At 36.0% G+C, this 6,072-nt stretch overlaps 1 pseudogene; it reads right to left on the minus strand.

Moving 5' to 3' along the window:
• Positions 1–2,532: 2,532 nt before the first annotated feature.
• LOC112837962 (spermatogenesis-associated protein 7-like) lies at positions 2,533–4,439 on the minus strand (annotated as a pseudogene).
• Between the last annotated feature and the right edge of the window lie 1,633 nt (positions 4,440–6,072).

A 6,072-nucleotide genomic window follows, 5' to 3' on the forward strand; every position in this document is an offset into this window, starting at 1 on the left:
CACATTATACATCTTAAACTTACACAATGTTATATGTCAGTTATATCTCATACAGCTGGAAAAATAATATTGACTTCCTCCAGACTTCTGGCAATGTTCACAATTGTTTAAATTACTATTTCTCAAATTTCAGTGTGAATATGAATTTCCTGGACATTTTTCTAAAATAAAGATTTGAATTCGGAAGTTCTGAGGTAGGGCCTGAGCGTCTGCATTTATAACAAATGTTCAGATGATCCCAGTGCTGTTGTTTATGGGCCATGCTTTGTGTAGTTAAGGATTAAGCCATTTTGATCAGGAGTATTCATAGCCAAAACATCCTAAGTGATTCCCTAAAACTTGATGATGATGAGAGCCACTAAGTTTACTATAGCAAAAAATTTCTGGCAAAGAAGAGCAGAATAAATTTTAAGGAATTTGATGATAGAATATAGAATTTAATGAATTTAACTTAGGCTACCTACAACAGGGTGCTGATAAATGTTTAACAACAGGCTCTGGGGCTAAGGGAAGGCTTGGATTTAAAAAAAAAAAGGCTCTCTAGGGAGAAAAATGCTATGCTAATTTCCTTCGTATAAATACTCTTGCTGTGGCTCATTTCAAGGTGCTAATGTGATAGCATTGAAAGTGGTGTTGGGAAGAGATTTGCACAATAGGCTCTTGTGGTCTGGTACCAGTCAGCTCCACCACACCACTAGCTCCATAAACCACATTCTAATTAATTAACTAACTATACACTGAAGAAAGCTCTGGTTTAAAAAAATAATATTCCTTTCTCTGATTAAAAATAACATATATTTACATGAGTAATAAATGAGTATAAAGAAGAAAGGAAAAACAATTCATAAACCTTTCAGATAACTCACACTTAACTTTTTGATAAGTATTAGTCTGAGTCAGAGTCCTTAGTTATAAACAATAAAGGCTGATTCTGGTTTAATTAAGCAGGAAAGGAACGCATTAAGCAAACACTTGGGAGCCTAGAGAATTGCTGGAAATTTGTGAGTGTTAGATTTACTAAGCAGCCAGAGCAAATAGCCCAAACCTAGAACTCGTTCTTTGGAGGAACTCTTCTTGCACTGCCAGGTAGAATACTTTGTCTCTTATATCTTGGGACAGTAGCTCTTGAACCAAAGTCTGTTATAGTTGCACCAGAAAATTTATATGTCTATGCCTTAATTTCAGAGGAATGTGGAAAAAATAGTATTGGCTCCTAAATTTTGGAGGTCACTCTTGCCTCCACCAAGACTTAAAAGGCAAAACATTTCCCAAATAGTGGGTAGATATTGCAAAGTCAAAAAGAGTAACACATTTTTACTGTTATATTAAAATTGGGATCACAAAAATATAGTTATATATTTTGATTTTAAAATTAGCATTTCATCATGAGACTTATCTTTCAGTGTCCTTTGAAAGCATGGTTTTATGATTACATATTATTCCACGATACGCTACTTGCCAGTTGCACAAATCCCCAATTTTTTTTCTGAATATACCAATCTTTTTAAATTTCCTTAAACTTTTGCAACTTTTAATTTCAGTGACTTATCAAATATTTGATTTCATACAATTTATCAGATCTGGGAATCAGCTTTTTTGGTTTCTTACTCTTAGTCTAATATTTTGTAATTTAAAAAATTTCAACCATCTTAAATTTTTGGCATATGGATTGAAGGAGTGTCTGTTTCCAAGAAGGAAATACCTTTGTGTCATTTAGCACACAAATGATGCTATAATGTCACTTTGTAGGTATGTATGAGCTGGTTCATGGCAAACTTCTGCTAAACTCCAGATTTCTTCACCTATTATTAAGTAGTCTCTCCTAAAAACTCTCAATTCCTTTGGGCTCTTGTTTTTGAATAGTTGGAATGCAGTCTTTTATTTTTCTTTGTAATATTTCTCAGAACTATGGTCTCAGAAATTCTTGAATTTTAATTTTACATCCATGTATTGTATGAGCAGTAATGACATATACCTAGAGAACTATACTATCAGCCTAAAATGTAGCTACTGACTGCTAACCAAACTTCTCATGGTTAAGAGTTCTCAGATTATTAGTGTGCCTTGGAACTCTCCTTTTTGTTTTTTGTTTTTTTTACTTGCTTGTGTAGTTTCTCACACAGAAAACTAATGTTTTATCTCTTTAAAAATTCTGTCATATAGCTGTGTTAACTTGCTATTAAATTCCTTCAACTGCATATACAAAATAATTCTGAAATGGTTTGAATTAATGTTGAATGATGAAAGAAGAAAAACATCAGTTACTGTGTGACTTTTCTTGAAATTCAGCAAGTATATTTACTGAATGTTAAGTTGAATTTATGCATGTGACTGAATGTCTACTTTATTCTTTCATATTGTCCTTTGATCTAATTTGATAAAAACTTCATTATTTTTAATTTAGATATTTCTCCTTATTTTTTATTTTATTTTTATTTATTTTTTTGCTAATTTAAGGTAGTTTATTATAGAGCATAGAAAGCAAATACAGAGTCTTAATATATGAAAGAATAAAACAGAGGAAAAGGAATATTGAATTACTGGCCATTTGGGATATTTATTAATGAAGATCAAACATCCAAAGGTCAGTCCTCAATGCTCATTTCCATGATTTTAAGAGTCGGTCCTGCCATGTCATGACTGTTGTCACCTTGGACACTGTGAAGCTGAAGAGCTGGGGAGAGTTCTGTGCTAAGACAACATAATTCATTTGAAGTTTCTGCCTTTTCGGTGTCACTATCCCCTTCAATGACATTCACAGAGGTCTCTTGGTCCGTTAAGCTGTCGGAGACATTCGGATTTTTGTCATCCCAAACTGAAGGTCCAAGATTTGTTTCATCATTCACTTGTTGAATTATAACCCCTTCTGAGTACTTTGATTTATAGATGGGTAGGAAAAATTCATTTGGTGAAGAGAGGCTCTCATTCTCATCCTTTGGTACAGACAATAACATATCCAAAGCTTTTTGGTATTCTTGACGTTCCTGCTGAATTGTGGTATCATGTTTACTTTTATTTTCATTTTCTTCTGAATTCTCAGCCTGTTCAAAATCAAGTAAATTCAGCATATCAGTATCATCTAGCTTTACTGAGTTTTCTCTGGATGTGCAGCCTAAGTCCACCTTCAGGACATGCAGCAGATGGCGCATTTTTTCCTCCTCCAAATGATCTTTATTTTGTTTTATGTGTTGCTCAAATAGGCGTTCTAAAAACCTGTTTGAAAATAAACCGTTTCAAAATTTCATCTGTTACGTCTTCAATGAAACTCAGATATAACAGTTCTTCTTCATCAGAATGTTTTCTCTCTGGAGGAAGCTGCAGGGAATACTGACATATTGCCCTTGGTGAGGAACACTGAAGTGTGCCATCTTTAATCTCATCCCACAGTAAGACATGCCCTTGTAAGGGTAAAGGAGTTATTTTTCCTTTGATATCATATATCATACAATTAGATGCCTGCTCTGTGTTCTCTTCTGAATCTGTGGAGTTCTTGGTGTCAACTGTCTCAAAATCAGATTTAAAACTGCTTAATTCAGTCTGGGTTTCAGCTTCTATCCGCTGGTCTGTAAAATCCTTTTTTCTTTTGGCAGGCGTATAGTATCGATAATGTGACAGGAAAGACTTTGCTTCTGTTTTTAAAGTGCGTGGAGTGAATGACAAATGTCTGTTGGAAAAGAGTTCAGAATGTTTATCCAAAAGGTCCCCACTGGGTGCTTTTGAAATAACTAACTGAAACTGATGGGTATTTGGGAATGTGCTCTTGGGCCCTCTGCCGTATGAAGTTGCAGAGCACGCTCTCCTGGGCCCAGAAGCAGTGTAATCCACCTTGAACACGGAGGAACTGGAGTTCTTCTCGGTACCATTTGTGAGGACTTTATCAGATTTAGGTAGATTTAGGTGTAGTCTCTCTGAAGAAGTTACTGGTGACCTTGGTGACCTTGTAAAGGATGGAAATCCATTCACTTCTCCAATTAACACATCTTCATCTTGTGGTTCTCCCGAGGGCTTTTGTAGAGTGTTAAATAGTGACTTGGAATTATTTTTAGAATTGGCCTGCATTGCTGTTTTATTTAATTTCAAATCCCTTTCACATCGTGCTAATTCCTTTTTGAGTTTCTCTCTTCATTGTTTGTGTGCATGTTTGATGCTGGCACTCATGCTTAATGGAACCGAGCAGTCTACTGCCTCTTTGGCTGAAAGGATTTTATTATAGTGAACAGCCATGTGATTCTTGACCAGGTGGAGAGTACGTAGTCTGAGAGAGGAGGAGTCAGTGCAAAAAGCATTACTTTTGGTGCTCAAGTGTCCTTTAAGTAGCCATGGTGGACCGTATCTGGGAAGGACAGAGGTTGCTCTGACTCTCCGGCTGCCATCCATGCTTAGATTCTCTTGCAGCCACCGTGGGGACACGGTAGGTCCCCTTCGGTCCTTCCCCGGGCCGGACCCATAGCACACGAGTGGCGCGCAGGAGCCGGCGCAGGGCCCGCAGCTGCTGGAGACCGTCCTATTTTTTATTTTTTTAAGATTTTTATTTATTTGACATAGAGAGCACACAAGCAGGGGGTGCGGCAGGCAGAGGGAGAGGGAGAAGCAGGCTCCCCGTGGAGCAGGGAGCCTGATGTGGGGCTCCATCCTAGGACCCTGGGATCATGACCTGAGCTGAAGGCAGACGCGTAACCCAGGTGCCCCATCATTATTTTGTTAATGAAACTTTTACCAGAGGCTTCCTAATTAAAAATAGCTTTGTTTATCATCTATCCAATAAATATGTCCTTTTCTTATTTTTTTGATCTGTATGTAACATTTTTATAATATACTTTATATAATATGCTGACATTACTATTGGTAAAACAGTGAATTGTTTTGAAAACCATATAAAAACTAAAACATTTTGTTCAAATGTGGCAGAATTCTGGAAAATTAGAACATTTTTTCTTAGTTTGTGGGAAAGGAAGTCACTCATTTAATTGACAATCATTTCCATTAATTTGGATTTGAACTACTTAAAGTGCTAAGGCATTTTATCTTAGTTCAAACTAATTTTAAAAGGTACTGTAGCTGCTAAATTTAGCATTAGAAAAATATGCATAAAAGTATAGGCCCTATTAAAGTAAGAAAATTATTATATTTCAGAAAGGAGGAAATTTCAGAGAAGCTAGTAATAATAGTTTATCAATTTTTAAAATTCACCTCCCAAATTTTGGTATTTATTTAAATAAATAGAATATTTTTAGAAAAATCATAAACTTGTCTATTTTATCATTAAACTTTTAGAATGAAAATATGAAGGAGGTAATATGACAAAGGTTGAGACATTAAAAGTTTTCAGTTGCTTAATTCTGCAAGCCAATTTTTAGTGACATTATTGAAGTCCATAGAATTTGTTCTCCCAGCTAGCTACTATCCTTGAATGGTGGTTAGCACTAACTGATTAATGTGGTATGAAAACTGAATTCTGGGCTCTATAGGTCCAGCTTTTTGTAAGCAAGAGTGACTTTAAATGTATTCTATTTTGTATGTGAAAGTGACACTGGCCCACCATCTCTGAGGCATGTGTTCTGAGATTTTGCTGACGGTGGGAATGAATTTATAATGATTCGGCCACATCTTTTGCCAAGACCCCATTTATGGTCAACAAGTTGGCCAGGGTTACAGGCTGCTTGCTGGCTATAGACAGATCTCAGGAAAACTAACTGCGTTGCCTGGATTTGAACCTTTTTCCTGTTGGTGTTATAACCTGGATTTGAACCTTATCCTTGTTGGTATTATAACCAACCAGAATCTTTATAAATATAGAACTTGTTCTGAATAGTAGAGCCTATGGGGAAAATCTTCCGCTATGGCCAAACAGGTATGCTATGACTGCACCAGACGTAGTCTTTCTGGCATAAATTCTGAGAGTGGAAAGATAAAACAGAGGAGACCTCAATGATAAAGCATTTCAAGTCTCTGGAGCTATTCTGGGCATTAATAATGCCTGTCAGCCTATCAACAACACAAATACTTTTGGAAGAGTTGGACAACTTAAAAAAGAATTATTCTTAAAAGCATCTGTGGATAACTGATAAGAAA

This window comes from Callorhinus ursinus, unplaced genomic scaffold, assembly GCF_003265705.2.
Source record: "Callorhinus ursinus isolate GAN/ISIS: 27379988/994484 unplaced genomic scaffold, GSC_fseal_2.0 scaffold22, whole genome shotgun sequence".
In the NCBI taxonomy this organism is placed as follows: domain Eukaryota; kingdom Metazoa; phylum Chordata; class Mammalia; order Carnivora; family Otariidae; genus Callorhinus; species Callorhinus ursinus.